Genomic DNA, 23,818 nt, shown 5'->3' with positions numbered 1-23,818 from the left:
AGCAGAAACCCTCTTCGTGATAGTTATTTTTTTTATTCAAACAACAGATAACACAGTACCTACTCAGTGAGACACGGCCGACACGGGGCCCCACTGATTAACAGTCCGCCGGATGGTATCTGCCTATCAATTGTTCGGAACTGTCAACTTTTTGTTCTAACTGACAGGCCGATTCCGTCCGGCGGACTGTTAATCAGTGGGCCCTTTAGGCACTGTGTAATGCATACAATGCTATTATTGCTACAAGAATAAACAAAATGCACAGTCAGCAGCAAAGTTGCTAAGCGGGCCAGGTGTTCAAAATGATCTTGACGCGACTTTATTGTAAAGAGAATAAGAGCGTGTCAAAGTAATTTTGAACACCACACCCGCTTAGCAACCTCTGCTGCTGACTGCATAAGAAATCAAACACCAGCAAATAATAATAAAACTTCATACCAACGAAAATTCTTAAGCATACTCGCATCTCCATTTCCGAGCTTTTGATCTCTCGATCTCGAATTCATTCGTATTCTGAAGCGATTTTGTCCCAAGGCCCTTGTGACAAAGTTAGCTTTTATTATGACCTAAGAAGATGTAACAGGTTATTTAAGATTCTTGAGTCTTACTTCGAAATAATTTAAAATTGCAGCTAAGTAAATAAAATAAATAAAAATCATTTATTGCAGATCAATGAACCATAGATGTTAGTAACGGCAGGCGTGGCTCACTCCGCGATTTCGTCGCTTTGCTACAGGTAGCTAAAAGTACATCCGTTCGGCCCCAATTTTGGGGTTTGCCATAAGCCGCGCGTGGCGCTGTCGCCACCTAGCGGCCGTATCTGTGCTGATCGTAACAGACGCGTTTTGTTAGAGAGCGAGTCTTCTGTACCTATTACTATATTATTTATTCTGTGGTAACGGGATATGGATAGGGTGGTAGTAGCTAAATAAAACAAGAAGACAGTATAATTAATGTATCTAATATATTTATTATCACATATTTATAAGGCACTTTAGTTAGACCGATCACAAGAAGGGTCCCCACCCTATGTACATTTGGCACAGATTCACAACACTAGTCGCCTCGACTATGAGGTGCTCCACTTGTCCTTCGGGAGAGAGTGACAGGGACAGCTGCATATTCTTCGTTTTTACCTGAAAAAAAAAAAAAAAAATATTTATAGAGTTCAAAAGCTACAATTTTGTTTTCTTTTTGATCCCTTATTGATAATACTACTACTATGTCCGTAACTTTCGCACTTACATACTTGTTAGAACGTGACAGGCATGGTGACAAGCGACAAAAATGCGACCGTGCTACCGCCGCAGGTTGTTTTCGATCTACATAAGGTGGTGGTACTGGTGCTCAACGCGGTCCCAGTACATGCCGTCTTGAAACTTAAGTCATTGTCAATAGAGGTGACAGCAGGGTGTCATCTATTGGGCATCGGCATGTCGAGCACTAGTACCACCACCTTACTGCTTCATTTTTGTATGATGTGTAATAATAGGTATACTATGTTTTGAACCGTCAGTCATATTCAGCTCGTGTAGTAACTATGATGGGCAGACCTTCTAAACCAGCGGTCGGCAACAAGCGGCTCGCGAGCGTCCCTTGGCTTTTTTGTATGTAATATTGACAAACGACAATGTCTGCTAAAATAACAAATATGTATTACTAAAGTGCGGCCCGCGTCAACTTCGTTAACTACTATGTGGCCCTTGGCTGCTAAAAGGTTGCCGCCCGCTGTTCTAAACCAGTGTATAAATGGCCTTATTTTATTTATTTTCTATTGTCGACCCCAATTCATGTCTGCTAGACCTTTTCCTCCTTCTTTATGGTTTAATATAAAAAAATGTCGCCATCGATGCAAAGACCAAACACGAGGAAAACATCGCAGAGACCGAGCTTAATGAACTACGGTTCCGTTGTCGGGGGCGGATGTTGTACGTTTTTTTATTGGTTTTATTTACACAGTTGCTTCGGTGACGTCACACAAATAATGTACACATCGTACAAGTCAACCGACCAATCGAGCTACAAGCGACTCGGCATAGTCGACTTAAAAAAAATTGCGTGACAATTTAGCCTTTAGTTTTAAATGTATCGCAAGCAATTTCAAATTATTCTTGCATGTCAAGCTTACCCGTTTACATTCTTACAGTAGCATTTCGATAACTCGAATAGGTACCTTTAAAACTTTAACGGTATAATATACATTTTTAATGACCTAAAAAAGTAAACTTAGGTATCTATGACTAACTACGTACGCCTACCAGAGGGTCGTAAGCACATGAAGGGGCCCTCACGGACATTAGGGTCATCTGTACATGTACATAATACAGACTAACTGCACTCAATGTCGCTGCCTGATATATTCCAGGAAATCTTAGCCATCAGAACTGCCTGTATTAAATGTCCCTACTGTACTCACCATTCCATTCAGCCGCTGTCTTATATGTATAAGACGCTGTAAGGCCTGCTCATTCGTCCGCTCCCCACAGTCCATGGGTCGCGCGCGACCCCATGACACCAGCGGATCGTACACGTATGTACCCATCATTGTCATCAGGGCTGCCTGTAATATACCTGTCACGAAACTGTACTCACCAGTCCATTCAACCGCTGTCTTATATGTATAAGACGCTGTAAGGCCTGCTCATTCGTCCGCTCCCCACAGTCCATGGGTCGCGCGCGACCCCATGACATCAGCGGATCGTACAATGATTGTACCAATCATTGTCATCAGGGCTGCCTGTAATATACCTGTCACTAAACTGTACTCACCAGTCCATTCAGCCGCTGTCTTATATGTATAAGATGCTGTAAAGCCTGCTCATTAGTCCGTTCTCCACAGTCCATGGGTCGCGCGCGACCCCATGACACCAGCGGATCGTACACGAATGGACCAATCACAGACATTAGGGCGGCGGTCTGAGCTCTGAGCGCTCGCATCACTGCTTCGCAGCTTTTCCTGTAGCAAGATGAACGTCAATTACAAAAGAGAATCGTTTTCTTTTTTCGCCACCCGTCCCTCTTTTATTAACATAGTTAGAAAACGACGGGTAGTCTATCTCGCTGCAGGATACTGTCGCGCCAATCATGTGCTAGGCCTACAGAATACGTACAGTCACCACACGGGATTGTTATGCCATTTAGAGTGCTTGCTAAATTGGAAATTCTATAGCGTAAGTATTGAACAACCAATTTAGCTAGGACCCTAAATGGCACAACAATCGCGGAGCGTGATGGTACAAGATAACAGGATAGATTTAGTTAACTTGTGTCAGTATTCAGTAGAAGCCGACTCCCAAATAATTGAGTTAACTGCTTTGTTCATTACTAAATATCCTAAGTCTTGTAGGATTTTTTAAAACGGTGAAATAAATAAAATAAAAGTTACATTACATCACGAATTTACTTAATTGGTCGCACATTCATGACAAGATTAAAAAACTTAATCATTCTTCGCGGCAAAAACTCATCTAGCAGGCTCATGATGACTTCTCATAAATGAAGAGAATATTATGAGTCATAATAAAATGTTTTTTTTATTTATACTATGCATTCACGTAAATTTAAAAATGTACAGCAAATTAAGTAAGTCAGATGCCTACATGTTATCAGCGTATGAAAAATGTATCCCAAAAAGAAATTTTACGTCCTCATCCTAATATTTTGCGTCGTAAGCCAAACCGATATCACTCACGTAATTGACTTCTTAGGGGGCGCAGATGAAAGGGTATGTGAGGGCGGTATAGCCCCATAGCACTTCGCGACCATGGATTACCTAACATTAGATACTGTATCTCACGCTCAGTCGCTCACCGACCGTATACGCCTTGTATATTAACTACACGACTTGACACACACCCGTACCCGTACATAGCCCAGCCCAATACACTGGCATTTTGAACTTTCCGTCATCGCGTTGCTAATCGAACTCAGATTCTGTCAATCTGTAGGTACAGACTGCAAAGCTACGAGTACTAGCTTAGCACCCACATACAACTGTTTGTATACACATTTGTATGCAGGGGTGTTAAGCTAATAGTTTGACTGACTGTACATAATGCATAATTTCCCGCCGCGGGGCGAGGTAATTCCATTCGGGGTCCACCCCGCCCCGAGTCCGCCTGTTACTTATTCTGTGCTAAAACATGTGTGTCATATAATGCTCTATCTATTAGTAAGCAATGATCTGTGCTCGCAACTTTTCCTGAACGGAAATAGCAAAAGTGATTGATGAATTACTAAACAAATGGGTGTTCGGAACTTGTGTATATTGAATCGGATATGGAGCGCCAAGTTTTTGAATATGGGGGGGATAAATCATGTATTCATTGGATTGTGCAAGGGTTGTGTGTAAACAAGAGTAAAGTAGGTTGTTTAAAACGCGGTTTCCAACGGCAGTAAATATTACAACACATACAAATCGAAATATTATGGAGTATTTGGATTTGTTTTTGTATTTTTAAGGGCGCCGTACGCCCAATACAGTCGCAAAAGAAAATAAATCATCAGTCGGTAGGTATATAGACCTTCTTTTTTTACAAATCATCATCATACCAGCCGAAAGATGTCTACTGATGCACAGATGCATCATAGTCTCGTTAAAAGACTTACCTGAACATGCCCTCATGCTTCAGCGGCCCCATAGCGGCCTCCATATTGTGCGTGAGCCTGAAGGGCACCCGTTCAGGCCACTCGAAGGACTCGCCCTTGTTGAACAGGCAGTTGAAGTCCACGTGGACGGAGTCGCCGTTCGTTGAGTCGAAGGATATGTTCTCGCCGTGTCTATCGCCGAGGCCTGGGAGTGGGAAGCAAACCCATTATAGAATTTCGATAAAGCTCTGTACCATATCGAGCGTACTATAACTACTAATCACACGTTTTTTAATTGTTCCATAAACAAAATTACAATTTTAATTATTGTATTTACCCAAGATATATCCAACCATTGACATAACTGCAGTCGTCCTTATGTAAGCCGATCGTGCTTGATACCTAAAACATAAAAATATGATACAATGAAAAGCGTTTGAAACAAATACTGTTATTAGTAATACCAAAAAGAATAGATAGTATAAAGGGGTCCTGTCATTGTAAATTTTGTAGTCACTGTAAATTTACTGCCATCTATCGACACACGACTAAAACTCAAAATGAAAACGTATAAAGTTATCAAAAAATGTATATATATGGATAAATGATTTTATTATTTTTATATCATTTTGATCCATGTTCATTCACTGATATCTATGTGTTAAAATTGTTAAATATGAAACGGTGTCGTCACGCCATCTAGCCGAGGATAGGCTAAAGGTGTGTGCGCCATCTATTCGAGAATGACTTTTACTTGAATTCCGAGGCACGTTTTTTCCTTAGACTTTATTCGTCTTATACGAAGTTACATATGTCTTTGGTAATACCAAAAAGAATAGATATTATAGAGGGGTCCTGTCATTGTAAATTTTGTAGTCACTGTAAATTTACTGCCATCTATCGACACACGGCTAAAACTCAAAATGAAAACGTATAAAGTTATCAAATAATGTATATATATGGATAAATGATTTTATTATTTTTATATCATTTTGATCCATGTTCATTCACTGATATCTATGTGTTAAAATTGTTAAATATGAAACGGTGTCGTCACGCCATCTAGCCGAGGATAGGCTAAAAGTGTGTGCGGCATCTATTCGAGAATGACTTTTACTTGAATTCCGAGGCACGTTTTTTCCTTAGACTTTATTCGTCTTAAGCCGCGTATCCATTAGAGGCAGCCTCGGGTCGAGCAGCCTCAACTTGAAGCAAACAGCCTCAGTTTGAGGCTGCTCGCTCTGAGGCAAAGGCTCGAGGCACGTTGTGATCAGCTCGAGGCGAATCGCCTCAGCTTGATCCGCAACGCAAGTTTAAAGCCAAAACGGGTCGATCGTCTCCATCAAATGCACGGCTCGGACTGAGGCTCCTTTGAGCACGGTAAAAAAACCGACAAAATATGTATGTCAATGTCGCGGCGAGCCTCAGGTTGAGCAAGCGTCTCCACTTGCGCGGCCTCGGGGCGAGGCAGCCGCTCGACCCGAGGCTGCCTCTAATGGATACGCGGCTTTATACGAAGTTACATATGTCTTTGGTAATACCTAGTATATAATAGCGTAGGAGACAACATGCACAATATATATTTCTCTACAGTCCGCTTTCAAAAGTATCTGCCAAACTTTTTTTTACATTAAAATATTTTTTTTGTAAATCTATTATAGTACTTTTGACGCAGTCTCATTCGATACTATTAAAGCCACAATCTAACGTATCATGTAAAGATGGTCTTACCAGCCGTACGGATCTGAGAACACCCTTCGGAACCACTCTTGGAAGACGGGCGGGTGTCGCGGCAGCAGTTTCTCTTCGTACATGCGTCTCTTTTTGTCGAACGGGTCGTTTTTGGCACACATCATCTCTTTCAGCTCGCGGTTACTTGTATGAATACCTTGATAATATAAAGTTTAATAAGAATATTTCAAATGTTAGAAATATAAATAGATTTTGTTAAATTAAAATTAAATATACAAAATTAAATTAAATATATTATATATATTATATTTAATTAAATTTTGGTGGTGGTTTGTTATATTTATTTGCGTGTTCATTATTTCTGCGGTGGGAGGGTGGGAACATTCATTGCATGTAAAAAAAAGCAAGTAAGTATAACGAGTTAGCACTGATTGACTAGCACGTTATCTTTTCGCTGATTAGCAAAGTAATATTTTGGTTTTAATTAATATGGATTTCCGCAAAGTAACGCCTGATTCTATTCACTACTTAAATAAAAATCATTATAACCAATTGAGACTTATTTTTGTACGCTGTACATTAACGTATTCACTGCCAGTGCGAGCTACGCTCATTATCTCGTGTGGTGTATCTGCTTTGTAGCGAAAAGCGCCTACGAAGAGAGAACCAGCCTAGCGAGTCGCTGGCAGTGAACGTTGTTGAAGTTGTCAATCATTAATGCGGTTCGAACAATATACTTAAAGCTACAGTTTTCTCGAATATATGATTATATGGATACCTTTTTGTTTATAAATATGAAGCAAGATAGGCCTCAGTCCGACCAGGTTAGGCACCCACTCGATGACGCCGCATTCCTCGTTTAGGGGGAGAACCGAGTATGTTCTAATGTATAGTCGGCGACGGCGCGTCTCTGGTGCATCCTAAAATTATATCGAATATTACACATGCAGTTAGGAAAGTTGGGAGGGGATCGGGCGGTCAAAAGAGCGTTTGAGGGAAAACCGATAGGGAAGACCGATAGGACGCCGCCCGGTCGGTCGACCTAGGTATCGATGGGCGGATGTGGTGAACGCTGATCTGCGCGAGCTCCGGGTTGAAAACTGGCGAGAAACGGCACAGGACTGGGATCAGTGGCGAGCAGTCGTGTTGGAGGCCAAGACACACTATGAGTCACTGCGCCTGAGGAGTAAGTAAGTAGTAAAGTTAGGATAACCCAGTTATCTTTATAGGTACTACCAGGGGCGCGAAACTCCTCCCTTCGGGCTAACTCGGCTCCGTTCGGCTCAGCATTGCTCCGAGCAATTATTAGGGTTGGCATTGACACCACTTGACGTCCCTTTGCGTGCACGACCACAGATAAGATAATGGCTTGAATTTTGACAACCCTAAATAACCGAAAGGGATAGTGCCATATATTAGAAAGGGACAGCATGATTCGTCCCTGAACCGCTGTCAAACTTCGGTTTTGTAGGAGGTTTCCTTTCTGTACGGTAGTACTATTCTTTATTCTTTATTCTATAGCTTAGATAAAAATATCAGGCATACCTGTAGGAATCTATTGACTACCACATTGAACTCCATCAAACGGTAGTCTTTTCTGAGATCGTCTCGTGGCTTCAGCATGATGATGTAGGCCTTTCCGTCTGAGCCTAAAAAAGATATAGAGTTACACAAATATTTGAATCAATCTTTATGCTTCTAGAGATACACGGGTGGAGTAGCGGTATGTTAAAGTCATTGAGTTATTATTACTTACTAAAAAAACTAAACAATGATATTGTCGCAATCGCAACCTGTACCACGCGACCAAAACGTCGTAAGCGCCGTAAAATTCATGGCGCTTACGCGTTTAGGTCGCGATTCACGCTCTGCTTCAATGGTTTGTTGCCAAAACGACAGCAACTCATGGCGCGAAATACTGGTTCTCTGTGCCGGTTCTATACGTTAGTTCAATGTAAATGTCAAGTTGAATGGTTAAAGTCGATTCTCTTGCCTGTCTTAGATGGCAGGAACTTGTAGAAATTAGTATAAATTTAATTACCTTTCAGCGTGACTTTTCTCGGCTTCTGCAGCGACGGTAGAATGGTGATGTGTTCCTCTATACCCGCGAGGTACACGGGCGGTGTAGCGGGAATGTTGAAGTCGATCCTTTCTTACCGAGCAGCCTTGAAAGGTAGGACGAACTTGCAGAACTGAGTCTAATGTTAATTACCTTTCAACGTGACTTTTCTCGGCTTCTGCAGCGACGGTAGAATGGTGATGTGTTCCTCTATACCCGCCAGGTACACGGGCGATGTAGCGGGAATGTTAAAGTCGATCCTTTCTTGCCGAGCCGCATTGGAAGGTAGGACGAACTTGCAGAACTGAGTTTAATGTTAATTACCGTTCAACGTGACTTTTCTCGGCTTCTGCAGCGACGGTAGAACGGTGATATGTTCCTCTATACCCGCCACGTACACGGGCGGTGTAGCGGGAATGTTGAAGTCGATCCTTTCTTGTCGCGCCGCATTGGAACGTAGGACGAACTTGTAGAACTGAGTCTAATGTTAAAATTGTTAATCACCTTTCAACGTGACTTTTCTCGGCTTCTGCAGCGACGGTAGAATGGTGATATGTTCCTCTATACCCGCGAGATACACGGGCGGTGTAGCGGGAATGTTAAAGTCGATCCTTTCTTGTCGCGCCGCCTTGGATGGTAAGACTATTTTGCAGAACTCTTGGAAGGGCATCATTATGTGGCTGAAGTTTTCGCTGGCTAGCAGACGGGGCAGGGTGCGGACTAGAGCCGATACCGTTGTCGTCTGAAATAAATACCTTTGGTTACCGTAGAAACAATGTGCCTAAAAGCCTATAAGCACTTGCGGCTGCGCTTCAATTTTTAGTATGCAACCTGTTGAATGTAGTAATGTTTAGTTTTTATAGTTGCCCAATTTCACAGTAGATGTCGCTGTTCTGTCGGCTACTTCACGCTATTAAGATTTTTCCACAGCCACGTATATAGTAATTTGGTTTCGGAATAAATGAGTATTAAGTTGTCAAGAAAGTGTTTCATTACAAAAGGTAGGAAGTGCAGTGCAGTGTAGTCAGTGAACATTGGTCCTTCGGAACAGGATAATCGTGAGTACAGTGACAGTGGAAATGTGAAGTGTCAAAGACTTAGTGAATTATCGCGGTAACAAACACTTAGAATATTTCGCGTGAAAAAAGACATAGTGCAATTTCGAGTGAATTTAGGACTTAGAAAAAAACCGCTGAAAAAACACTTAGAATAATTTGCTTAAATTTGGACTTAGTCGATTTTGTGAATTCTTGGACATAGCGTAATTTCGGTTGAAAAATGACTCTGAAAAATTGGTTCTGGCCTCGAATGTCCAATTCCTTAAATGTCCATTTTCCTCGAATGTCTAATTTCCCAAATGTCCATTTGCTCGAAGGTCCAATTCCCGGAATGTCCATTTGCTCAAAGGTCCAATTCCCGGAATGTCCATTTGCTCGAAGGTCCAATTCCCGGAATGTCCATTTGCTCGAAGGTCCAATTCCTTAAATGTCCATTTTCTTCGAATGTCTAATTCCCGAATGTCCCTTTATCGAATGTCCAATTCCCTGAATGTCCATATCACCATGGAAATAGATCTACGGCTACAACAACGGGTACTGGGTTTCACGGAGTCGGATCGGACGTAGACGTAGGACAGAAACTGCTCTAACGGTACCGTTTCAAAAATATACCTAGTATTGAATGTTATTCATTTGTGTACCATTACCAACGGATACCTTTTTAGTTGATACCTTTATTTTACTTACTTCACGGTCTTATGCGTTCATGGAAATGTACATTTACCACTCATTTAACTTACTTTTTAACCGACTTCAATTTCATAGAAGGAGGAGGTTCTGTATTCGGTTGTGGCTATTTTTTTTTTCTATGTACGTTCACCGATTACTCCGACATCCGTAGTCCGATTTGAGTAATTATTTTTTTGTTTGAAAGGAGCTACCTCCGAGTTGGTCTCATTTTAATTTGGTTCTGTTCTGATGATGGGATCCATGAGGAATTGAGGGAACTCTTCAATTTTTAAAGGCACATGCATGGTGTTTTGGGCGTTTTCTTAAGCAACTCGAGCATTTTCTCCCGAAAACCACCAATTTGATGAAGTAGACCTGATGATGAAGATTATTTTGATGATAATGATGATGATTTCTTTAAATGTTACAAGTATGTTCAGCGATTAGGTACCTGTGATCCGATTTGAGTAATTCTTTTTTTGTTTGGAAGAAGTTACCTCCAAGGTGTTTCCGTATTATTTTTGGTTCTGGTCTGATGATGGAATCCATGAGGAATTGAGGGAACTCCTCAATTTTTAAAGGCACGTGTTAAGTGATTTCGGGGTTTTCTAAAGTAACTCGAGCATTTGCTTCCGAAAACCACCAATTTGATGTACTGCAACTGTAGCCTTACCACGAGTTTGACATTGACATATTCGCTAACGTCTTATGCATCTAAACGTATCTTTTTATGCATCTCGCTCACACTAAGGGGTCATCCATTAATTACGTCACACGTTTAGGGGGAGGGAGGGGGTCAAGAAAATGTGACATATTGTGACATGGGGGAGGGGGGAGACACAAACTTTGTGACGTCACTTTAACTTCATCAATAACCGAAAAAAATTTTTATTTTTTTTTATTCGCTGTACATTTAAATAACAAGTTTTTAAAACGATAATCGTTTTTATTCTTTTAATTTTCTTTCCTAAGCAGTTTTGGGTTATAAAATTACTAATATTTATATCGTCAAAAATATTTTGTAAAAATATTAATAATACTTAGGTACTTACTTAATTCGATTTGGCGATTTCGTAGAAAAAATGTGACGTCACACTAGGGGGGAGGGGTTTGCCAAATGTGACCAAATGTGACAAGGGGGGGGGGAGGGGTCAAAAAACCTAGAAATTCGTGTGACGTAATTAATGGATGACCCCTAAGGTTAGTACGAGCGAGGTGCATAGGAAGTAAGTTACACACATGCTAGCGAATATATCAATGTCAAACTCGTGGTAAGCTGGTAAGGCTACTGATCGGGGGTTAGGGTTAGGAGTTAAGGGGTCAGGGATTAAGGACATAGGACATTTAGGACATTTATTAGTTTATTACACAAATTGACTAAGCCCCACGGTAAGCTCAAGAAGGCTTGTGATGTGGGTACTCAGACAACGATATATATATAATATATAAATACTTAAATACATAGAAAACAACCATGACTCAGGAACAAATATCTGTATCATCATACAAATAAATGCCCCTACCAGGATTCGAACCCGGGACCTCCTGCTTCGTAGGCAGGGTCATTACCGACTAGGGTAGGAGGACTTCAAACATATCAGTTGGTAACGCATAGACATAAAAAGGATAATATTTTATTTCATCCTTTTTGAAGTCGGTTTAATTTTTTTTATAAAAAATTTTTATCATCTTACTGATCATTAGAATAGCGATAAGAATTGCATGTCGGGTACGACTCTTAGAGTCTGGCTACTGAAATATTACACAATGTTTGGCGGGAAATTCATAAAATCTTGGGCTGGTCACACTTTGTGTAGTAGGAATTATAGTTTTGATACTAGAAAATATTTTTGATTTTCTGTGCACACGTAAGGTACCTAAGGATATAAGTTGACGTGCACTCAAAGTCAGCTCACATAGTTTCTACCACTATGTAAAGTACAGTCAACGATAAACACATAATGTGAACACTTTCTCACCATATACCATTGTAACAAGAAGAAAAATGAAATGTAGTGTAAATAAGACCTATCTCGATAATACCTTAATATTAATCCATCACCAAAAAAAAACAACGGGTTGCACTCCGGGAGTGCCGACAGAAGTGAAAACTCAATGACTAGTCCAAAATGTCTGCAGCACTATGTATAATTGACCCATCCTCCTTTCTATTGAAAAACTTTAGTTCCGAAATTGCTGGTCAGTAAGCTTGTTTAAAATTCGAAATTCAAATTTGTAGCGTTAATTGTTTAAAATTCGAATAGAAATTATAAAGTTACCTTGCAGACCTCGCATCTAAATATATTTGGTCATGATATTTTGAGTTTTATTCACCAGTACTAGAGTTCACTTTTATTAGCGATTTCATCAAGATGTAGCTTTATTGAATTATATTTGAGTGATATAAAGTTAGAATGTAACTGTGAGATCCTCGTATTTCAACCCGTACAAGATTAGAACCTTTTTCATGTAATGTCATTGAGTTTTTCTTTATTGATTTAAATGCCATCTAAATGAGTGGCCATCTAAACCTTACGGTCACGTGATCACCTTACGCTGTCTCGAGTTTATCATTTTTTCCCCACCTCAAAAAGTGCCTAGCGCCGCGAAAGAAGTTTTCACTTCAAAAATACATAAGTACTATGCCAAATATGCTAAATGCTAAGTATCAAAATATTTATAGGACACCAACCTTCTAATTTGTTTACATTTGTTTAGGAGTTGTAAACATTGCAGTTTTTCGGTATACAACGCTACGCGTCGACTTCGCACATTGTCGTCATTATTTACGAGCTAAAATAATAGTTTGCGAACCTCACTCGGTATAGACATTATTAATATTATTTAAAATAAACCCCTTATAAACCGCAAATATTTTCATATCAGTTTGAGCCATGCCACAAAATAATGCGACATTAAGCTGCCCGGGCAGCGCCCCACTTTTTTGGGCTGATTGTGTATCCTGTTCTCTTATTCTATATCAATGCTTTGAAAAAATGCAACTACTTATTATAAAAATTTAGAAAATAAAGATAAAAGCCATGTTTTATTTTCGTAAAAATATTTTATTTCTTAATTTTCTACAATTTCGTAAATAAACGGTTTTTAGTGTCACCTGAATAGTAGGCCAACAATATGTGGCGAATTTCGTAGGCACACGGACTATTTGTTACTCTACTAGACGTCCAGCCAGGTTCTGATGTTTCATCACAGACGAAACGGTCAATTGGGTCATTAGACATACAAAGATTGGACGTACAGGGAATCAGATATTAGACATTCCGGTAATTGGACGTACAAGGAGGAGGCATTCAAGGAATTGGACATACGGGGATTGGACGTTCAGGTAATTAGACATACAGGGATCGGACGTTCAGGTAATTAGACATACGGGGATTGGTCGTTCAGGTAATTAGACATACGGGGATTGGTCGTTCAAGGAATTGGACGCACGGGGACTGGGCATTTGGAAAAATGGACATTCGAGGCCAGAACCGAAAAATTGTGTTCAAAACACTGACTTAATATTAGAAATAGACACACAGAGCGGAACAAAAACGTCAACAAAATGTGGGTCAGAATGACATTAGCGGAAAATTTGCATTGATGATAAAAACGCTTACGTAAATTTTGAGTCAAGATAAATATTTTGTACGGAAAAGAACTTACTGTCGTAAGCATTAAGTGTCAAATTTGTAAATATTAGTACCAACACTGTTAAAACTTTTAAGTCCGATGGCACTAAACGTAACGTCACCATTGTATTTACGTCAAACAACGTCAAACGAGAATAATGAACGAATAGAGTCCCTTTGGTACATTTTAATAGGTATTACTGTACAGAAAAATCAAAGTAATAAATGAAACAAAGAACCCCGTACCAAAAGTATGGAAAATGTGGTTTCAGTTAAATATTCTGAGATTTAGATATAATATAGATTTTAACGTCCTGAACAAAAGTCTCTATGGGGGCTACCACTGTTGCCGAGTCCCTTTCAGAGTTACGACTGATTTTGTATCAGATAACAAATCATTAATTAGATGCAATTACCAACTATTTATTTAAACAATTGACATTAGATTGAACCTATATTGCGATATTTGCGATAAGCTGGCCATTTGACGAAAGGGAAAATGAGTGCAATATCAACTTCAAACGTGCGTCATGTGCACTTCGTAGATTATTAATAAATAACATAATATTTATTGATAATAATGTGAATATATACCGAATAAGAATATTTAAGTAAGGTTTAGATGTAAGATTTACAAATAGGTAAGAGTAAAGTAGAATGGCGTTACTATTAGTTAGAGGACATTGGTTTGTCTGCAATAATGCCTATGTTCCTCGTGCTTTGCGGCGGATACCGGAAAATAACGACGAAAAAATTCAGATGGCGATTTCATACCGAGAAAGTATGAACAACATCCCGGCTGAGTTTAACAATGAGTCCCGTGTATGTATTAACTGTGACCGATTGCTAAATACAGAGTTGGAGGAGCTGCGTCGCGATGATTGTATTGTTTTAAATGTTCTGAGGCAAAGGTGGAGCAATACTTGCATGATTTGAAACTCACCAGAAAACCATCCCCGGTTGAACCTCAATGCAAGAACAAACGTCTTCATTGAATTTAACATTTATGTACCCGCATCATCTTGATGTTGTGTTGGACACTTGGACATTTCCGGGCTACTACTTTTAGAATTGAAGCCCACGTTACTATTTCTTAAACCACATACTTGACTGTGCGAACAGAAATGAACCCTCAATAAACCGAGTTTAAAAGTGTACATGTGTATCTATGAAAATATGTAAATATATGTAGATAAGATTTAACGAGTAACACAATTTTTCTTTAATTTTATCCGTTATTAATAGTTTGTTTTGTCTGGTACAGTCTATTGTAAAAATATGGGTGCATTAAAATGCACCCATATTTTTACAGTAATATGTTCCACACAAAAATATGTTCCAATGATTTGTATGTCGTTGTAATAAGAACTCCGTAAAATATATATATTTTTTTTAATATTTATTTTGCACTTGAAAAAGACGCTGGAGGTGTCATATTACTGTCACTGTTACAAGGTGCGAATTGGTACTAGAGTCGATTTCCTTGAGGGTATAAAATCAGTCGTAACTCTGAAAGGGACTCGGCAACAGTGGTAGCCCCCATAAAGACTTTTGTTCAGGACGTTAAAATCTATATTATATCAAAATCTCAGAATATTTAACTGAAACCACATTTTCCATACTTTTGGTACGGGGTTCTTTAATTTGATCGGGAGTTCAAATAAAATTAATTCATGGTAACAACCCTTGTAAGTTATCATAAAACAAATTTATTTTTAATAAGTAAGCATTCGTCTTTAAATACTATTTTCCTTGAAATAAATTCAACTTATTAAATAACTGTGTATTTTAGATCTACATAATACTCTTCGCGCTTTAGTTCTTTTCAATATAGTGCACGGGGACATTTAGGTCGCTACTGGTACTGATTGGTTATGGTCTTTATCAAAAAATCCTGTGGTTGTCACTGTGTTCAGACAGGTTTAGCATTTACAGTTAGTCGATGACCTTATTGGTCGTGTATATGTCGGAAACAAGGAAATGGGCTGAACACACAAGTGCCGTTTTGCCTTTGTTTAAAACTGCATCACCCCTATCTCTTGCTATAATAGCAGTCCACTCTGCACGTCGCATAGGTTTTCTTGGAAATCTTGAATTTAAACATAATATTATATGTTACTAATTCCATATAAAAATAAAAAAGTATTAACCTCACATCGACTCATTAGATTTTTGTTCCTTCACATCCCTTCTTTGGAGTACAAAATAATTTATTCAAAACCATGAAATTACCACCAGATTACATAAATTATGTAATGCTATCCAAAGCACTAACCGAAAGAAATACATTCCATGCTTTTTCCTTGTTTTATCATTGTTATTTTTGCATATTTTAACGACATTGTTGACAACTTCACATTTGAGCGGTCCATACAAGACTAAACGAAAAAGTAACGCGTGATCTGTTTTAACGTTACTTTTGCGGGGCCATTTTTTGCGACTGATTGGGTATCCAGTTCTTATTCTATATCAATGGTTCAAAAATAAACATAGAACAAAATAGACTTTGAAATCTGTCATTCACTTAGCAAATTATAAACAAAATGGCTAACATAGCATCACAAGAAGAACTTTTTAGTCAGATTAAAAGACTTCTCACCAATCACAAGAAAACTTCGTCAACGCGTTATACAGCAAGTTATTTGAAAATACGCATAGAGTCGCTTGAAGAATACTGGAATCAATTCCTTACTGAGCACCGAGAAATTTTAAAGTCTTCAGTAAGCGTAGATGAGAAAAAGGAACTGAAAGCGCTCTACAATGATGTCGAAGATTTCTATATGGAGTTCAAGACTAGTTTGTTAGAACTGACGGAATCTGTCACAATTCAAGAAGGTGCCTCACCTCAAGTGCCTCATGCATCACAACCTCAAGTTGTCACAAAGAGTAAACTCCCGCCGATAAACCTTCCTTCGTTTTCCGGTGATTACCAAGAATGGATGCACTTCAAGGATTTGTTTATCTCTATGGTACACAATGAGCCGGGTCTGAGTGACATACACAAGCATCATTATTTGAGGTCAAGCTTGAAGGGTGAAGCAGAACAAGTCGTCCGTCATTTCGAACTCACAGTTGCCAACTATGCAAAGGCTTGGAACGCCTTAGTCTGCCGCTACAGCAATGATAGAGTGATAGCGAATACCATACTGAATCGCCTGCTCAATCAGAAGAAACTCACGTACGAATGCTCTAAAGGCCTCAAGGATCTTCTTGATACTACAAACCAGTGTCTCAGTAGTCTAGCGAATTTGAAGATTGACACAACTACTTGGGATTCGATCATCGTGCATATTGTAGTATCCAAGTTAGATAGTGAAACTCACAAAGCTTGGGAGCAATCACTTGGTTCTTCTATAGAGTTACCCACTTATAAGAAGCTCACATCATACTTAGAGGGACGATTCAGAGCGATGGAAATGGTACAAGCGACACAGAAGAAAGATAAGAAAGAGACCACATTACAACTAGCTACTGCACCTAAAATAAAGAATGTGAGATCTTTCACCGCTGAAGTTGATACGGAATGCACATATTGTAAGAAAAGTCACTACATCTGTCACTGCACTGAATTTGCACAACTCAACATAGATCAACGTAAAGAATTTGTAAAGAACAACAACTTATGCTTCAATTGCCTTGTCAAAGGACATTCCATACGGAATTGTACACAAGCCACAACATGTAAAACCTGTAATCGCAAACACCATACGCTTTTGCACTACCAGAGTATAACTGCGAATACAGTCACTATGGAGACACCCACAGAACCTGAAGACACACAAATTAAGGAACTCACAAGTCTGAAGGTTTCACAAAAAGGCAAGAAAGTGATATTGGCCACGGCACAGATATATTTGAAGGATAGCAGTGGTTCTCTCGTACAACTTAGAGCCCTTATTGACCAAGGCTCAGAAGGCACCTTCATTACGGAGTCTGCAGTGCAATTGCTGCGACTGAAGAAGACTTTCCAGCCAGCTAATATCACCGGTCTTGAAAATCAAGCTTCACTGCCACGACACGTCGTTAACTTAGATATTTACTCACCGATAGACACTCACTATGTAATGCAAGTTGACGCTCACGTACTCTCGAAGATTAATAGTTGGTTACCTTCAAAGGAGTTTGACATCTCACAATGGCCTGCCCTGTCCCAATTGCAACTAGCAGACCCTCACATGCAATCGCCGGGACCAATTGATGTTCTACTGGGCGCCGAGGTCTATGCATTTATTTTGCTAGACGGACTACACAAATATAATGATGACAAGCTTATAGCACAAAACTCGAAACTCGGATGGTTTGTCTCTGGAGCGTCGAAATCACGAAGTGATCTGCCACCTCACAATATCGTAGCATACCACGCACTTATCGAGGTAGATCAACTCTTACGCAAATTCTGGGAGACTGAAGAGTACAAGCCTCATGAGAAACCGATGACACATCTCGAGACACAATGTGAAGAGCACTATAAAGAAACTCACACCAGACAAGAAGATGGTCGTTACGTCGTACGCTTACCGTTTAAAGATGACCACGATAGGAACTTAGGCGATTCTCGACAAATCGCACAACAGAGACTAATGCACATGGAGAAGAGATTCGCGAATAAGCCTAAATTTCAGAAGGATTATGCAGACTTCATAGATCAATATCAGAAGCTGAATCATTTAGAAGATGTAGACCCGCAACATAAGCCAACTCACAAAGTCTACCATCTCCCACACCACGCTGTGATAAGAGAATCCAGCAGCACAACAAAGCTTCGTGTGGTCTTTGATGGCACTGCACAGCCGTCAAATGGCTCATCTTTGAACGACGAATTACTCATCGGACCATCACTATTGCAAGACTTACGAGATCTCATTATTCGTTGGCGTACCCACAAGATTTGTCTGCTTGCTGACGTAAAGCAAATGTATCGCCAAATACTCGTCGCTAAAGAAGATGTTGACTATCAGCGCATACTGTGGCGCTCATCTCCACAAGATGAAATCGTCGAGAAACGTTTGTTAACTGTGACATATGGTACGTCATGTGCTCCGTTCCTCGCTATTCGCACTCTGAAGCAGCTTGCACAAGATGAAAAAGAGGGATTCCCAGACTTAGTTGAAGTCATAAGTAATGACTTTTATATGGATGACTTACTCACAGGTGCGAATGACGTGGAACAAGCTACTAAGTTACAGAGTCGTATCACACAAGCTATGGCTAATGGTAAATTTGAAATGCACAAATGGGCATCCAACAGTCCTGACGTCTTGAAGAATATACCTAGCGCACAAAAAACAAATCAACCAAGTGTCGAGATCAAGCTTGATGATACCATCAAAGCTTTAGGTATCAAATGGAACTCACATCACGATGTCTTCGAACTTAAGGTAGATATTTTAGAACCCACAGAACGCTTCACCAAAACGTCAGTACTGTCGGACATTGCGAAATCATATGACCCTTTAGGTTTTTTAGGGCCAGTGATTATCACTGCAAAAATGTTTTTGCAAAAACTTTGGTTGAGTGGTATTGGTTGGACTGATGAACTTCCTCTCGAACTTGCCACAGAGTGGTCAAGCTACAGAGACCAGCTCTGTCACATGCCGACCTTGTATTTAGATCGTTGGGTTCACACACAATGCGACGGCAAGGAAAGAGTGGAAATTCACGGGTTCAGTGATGCCTCTTGTTTAGCTTACGCTGCTGTTGTTTATTTGCGAGTTCTCACGCCCCACGGAATCCACGTGTCACTAGTCATTGCTAAAAAAAAGTGGCACCTATAAAACAAGTTTCCGTTCCACGATTGGAACTGTGTGGCGCGGTACTGCTCTCGAAGTTACTCAAAGATGTTCAGCACAGTCTTCGTTTGCCTGAGGAATCTGTCTTTGCGTGGACAGATTCAATGATTGTTTTAGCGTGGCTTCGAAGAAACCCTAGCACTTGGAAAACGTACGTAGCTAATAGAGTCACTGAGATTGTTAATAATGTAAGTAGTGGCCGGTGGCACCACATTAAATCGGCAGAAAACCCTGCAGACGTTGCGTCGCGTGGCATTCGTCCCGATCTGTTTAAAGACTGCGAGTTGTGGTGGCGCGGACTAACTTTACTTCACCAAACGAATGATTTTGATAGATGTCGCTCGCTCTCTCTCGACATACCAACAACACAACTAGAAGCCAAAGAAAATTCGAAAGGAAATGATAGTAAGATAGTAGCACTTAAAGCTGGTGTATCGAATGAGAGTGATGATCGACTTACCTATTTGGCTAGATACTCTACTCTGACAAAATTGATTCGCGTTACAGCGTACATATTGCGATTTGTAAAGCTGTGTAAAGCACACATTGATGCAAAACTTAATCAGACAGTTCCTGAGACTTTTCCTCAGCATCTTACAGTTACCGAATTGAGATATGCCACAAAGGTTTGCATTCGACTCTCTCAGGAGTTTTGGTTTCAGGAAGAGTTACAAATGCTGAGAAAAGGCCAAAGGCTTCCGAAATCTGATGTTTTGACCCCACTTACCCCGTTTATAGATGAAAATGGCATTATTCGAGTTACAGGACGTATACGTAATGCAAATGTACACTTTGACACAAAATCACCTGTCGTTTTAACCTCGAAATATAATTTAGCTGTTTTGATTGTGAATGATGCTCATATTCATTGTTTGCACGGAGGTCCTCAACTGACTCTGAATGGAATTCGTTGCAAATATTGGATAATCGGTGCTAAGAATTTAGTTAGGAAAGTTGTTCATAAATGCATCCCTTGTTTCAAACAGTCTGCAACACCGATCAATCAATTGATGGGTCAGTTACCTGCTTGTCGTGTAACGCCAGATAAGCCCTTCCGTAAAAGTGGAGTGGATTTCGCTGGTCCAGTCCAGTTAAAATTGTACCCTGGTAGATGTCAACGCACTTGTAAAGCCTATATTGCTTTGTTTGTGTGCACCGTGACCAAGGCCATTCATCTAGAACTTGTGAGTGACTTGTCCACGGCTGCTTTTATTGCCGCTTTTCGTCGTTTCACTTCTAGACGCGGTCATTGTAGTGATCTGTGGAGCGACTGTGGTACCAACTTCGTTGGAGCCTCTAAAGAGCTTGACACTATGTTTAGGAATAGGAACTCAGAAGTAGTTGGAGAAATATCTGAGATGTTGGCAAATGACCAAACTACATGGCACTTTATTCCTCCTGGCTCACCACATTTTGGTGGACTCTGGGAAGCCGGTGTGAAATCGATCAAGTCTCACCTTAAGCGTGTGATCGGACAGACTCTTCTCACGTTCGAAGAGTATTCCACACTTTTGACTCAAGTGGAGTCTTGTGTAAATTCTCGACCGTTAACTCCCATCAGTAACTCGGTTGATGATGCTTCTCCAATTACACCGGGACATTTTCTTATAGGCGAAGCTCCTATCACTGTTCCGGAAGAAAGTCTCACAACTGTGCCAGTATCCCGTTTGGATCGTTGGCAATTGCTCCAAAGGATGTTGCAATCGCTTTGGACTCGTTGGAGTTCTGAGTATTTAACAACATTACAAAACCGGTATAAATGGACCGCTACTAATCCTGATCCTGATATTGGAACAGTAGTTTTGGTCAAGGATGAAAGACTCCCTCCCGGAAAGTGGTTGTTAGGTCGTATAATAGATAAGCATCCTGGTAGAGATGGTTTAACACGAGTGGTTACGTTGAAATTAAAGAATGGTACTTTTCGTAGGCCCATTGCTAAAATTTGCCCTCTACCTCTGGATTCTTAACTATCTGTTAAGAAGTTTAATGTGTTTTTAGTTTTGAGGAATAGCTCTATTTGAGTTTCACTGTGTAATTTAACCTTTTACTATTGATTCGTGTACATTTTCACTTCACTATTCTTGTTTTGTTTTGTTTACATGGATCTTTATGAAGGACTAGTCGTCCTTGGGGGCCGATAATGTTGAATGTAGTAATGTTTAGTTTTTATAGTTGCCCAATTTCACAGTAGATGTCGCTGTTCTGTCGGCTACTTCACGCTATTAAGATTTTTCCACAGCCACGTATATAGTAATTTGGTTTCGGAATAAATGAGTATTAAGTTGTCAAGAAAGTGTTTCATTACAAAAGGTAGGAAGTGCAGTGCAGTGTAGTCAGTGAACACAACCGTTGCCTTATACAGTGAACTGGCAAGTTGGCAACTAAATCACAGGACCAAAGCCGCCATACATTCGAAATTACTTTTATGTCAGGGACCTGACTAAAAGCGCGGGGGAGTGGGAGGATTCCCCTATGATTGCTCAGAGCTCCTGTGATGGGTAACTAGAGACATCTAAAGAAGAATGTTACCGATCCACTGGCAACTTGCCACTTGATGCGTTGGAGATATGCAGATTTGATCACCGACATCATCATCCAGAGGGTGTGTAGTGCTATCTCTGTTTACTATTATCTAAAGAATGATACCGGTCCACTGCCAACTATAGGTTTGTTACACAGCTCGATCAGCTTCTCGGCCAGCTGAGTGAAGCCGTTGAGCAGCTTGAGCATGTGCGGCTCCTTGAGTCTCGGGTCGGTGAACACGTCGCTGCAGCGCTTGATGCGCTGGGGATATGCGGATTTGATCACCGACATCATCAAGAGTGTGTGTAGTGCTATCTCTGTCACTATTTACTAATCTAAAGAATGTTACCGATCCACTGCCGACTATAGGTTTGTTACACAGCTCGATCAGCTTCTCGGCCAGCTGAGTGAAGTCGTTGAGCAGCTTGAGCATGTGCGGCTCCTTGAGCCTCGGGTCGGTGAACATGTCGCTGCAGCGCTTGATGCGCTGGGGATATGCGGATTTGATCACCGACATCATCAAGAGTGTGTGTAGTGCTATCTCTGTCACTATTTACTAATCTAAAGAATGTTACCGATCCACTGCCGACTATAGGTTTGTTACACAGCTCGATCAGCTTCTCGGCCAGCTGAGTGAAGTCGTTGAGCAGCTTGAGCATGTGCGGCTCCTTGAGTCTCGGGTCGGTGAACACGTCGCTGCAGCGCTTGATGCGCTGGGGATACGCGGATTTGATCACCGACATCATCATCCAGAGGGTGTGTTGCGGGTACGCGATTATTAGCTTTACGATTATTGCTTTTAGTTGGAGGTATACCTGGAAAAAAATGTTGATTGAATTTTTACTTCTAACTACAATACAAATGTACGAAAATACAGGACAAATAGCAATTTTTGAAATTTACTGTGAACCAACAAGCACGAGACCACATTGCGGTTAAAATAATGGACTATGTTGTAGTAATTTCTAGAAGTACAATATCCCGAATTGTCTAATTTTAGTTTATTTTAGTAGTTTATTTTTTTCTTTGAATTTGTGAAGTGAAAAAAAAACAAACTAATAACAACTATATTAAGGGGAGAGGCCTTTGCCCAGCAGTGGGACACTCAAATAGGCTAAAAAAAAAACTTTACTTTATAGTTGTAATAATAACACAAAAATGTTTTTAATTATGAAGGAATGCCAAAATGACGGCATATGCCTTTCTTGTGCATCATAAGGTAAGAAAGGAGTAAAATTATAGGTCTACCACTTGCTCAAACGGTTTGCGAGAGTCCAACAAGTAGTATCGTATCCCATACATTTCACGACTCTTCTCTTTCCGCACAGACTCTAACCATCACTCACCTACTTCATCAATCTTATCTTTTGCACTAAGTGGCAAGGCAATAGGAAGTGATATAATCAACTCATTATACAAATAGCTTACTTCTTTCACAGGATGGCAAATCCTCGACACAATTTGCGAGAAGGCAGTCAGATACAAGTAAAGGGGCAGTCTCTCCGAGTACGTCTTGATGACCTCCGTCATCTGCGCCAACACTGAGTGGATGCTCGTGTCTGATGACGTCACTTCTACGTCCAACCTGTGAAATGAGAACAGTTTAGTTATAGTTGAGTTAGTTATTGTGGGTTTAGATATAGTAGCAGTGTAGTTCCGACCGAAGTTCCGGGGCAAACTGCTGAATCCGACACAAGACCAGTCGATTTAACGGAGCCACGCCGTTTTGTCGCCTAAATAGTGTTTAGTTTTTTAAGTGTATAAAAATTCATATATATGTTAGTCTGTAAGGTATTTGTAATACCT

General features: G+C 40.2%; 1 pseudogene; it reads right to left on the bottom strand.

The window, feature by feature from the left end:
- Nucleotides 1-762: 762 nt before the first annotated feature.
- The window catches only part of LOC134791328 (serine/threonine-protein kinase ATR-like), a 46,981-nt pseudogene continuing 23,925 nt past the window's right edge, over nucleotides 763-23,818 (bottom strand).

The sequence above is a fragment of the Cydia splendana genome, chromosome 6 (assembly GCF_910591565.1).
Source record: "Cydia splendana chromosome 6, ilCydSple1.2, whole genome shotgun sequence".
NCBI classification, from domain to species: domain Eukaryota; kingdom Metazoa; phylum Arthropoda; class Insecta; order Lepidoptera; family Tortricidae; genus Cydia; species Cydia splendana.
Note: the sequence above shows the minus strand (reverse complement) of the source record. Positions and strands in the feature narration are given on the sequence as shown.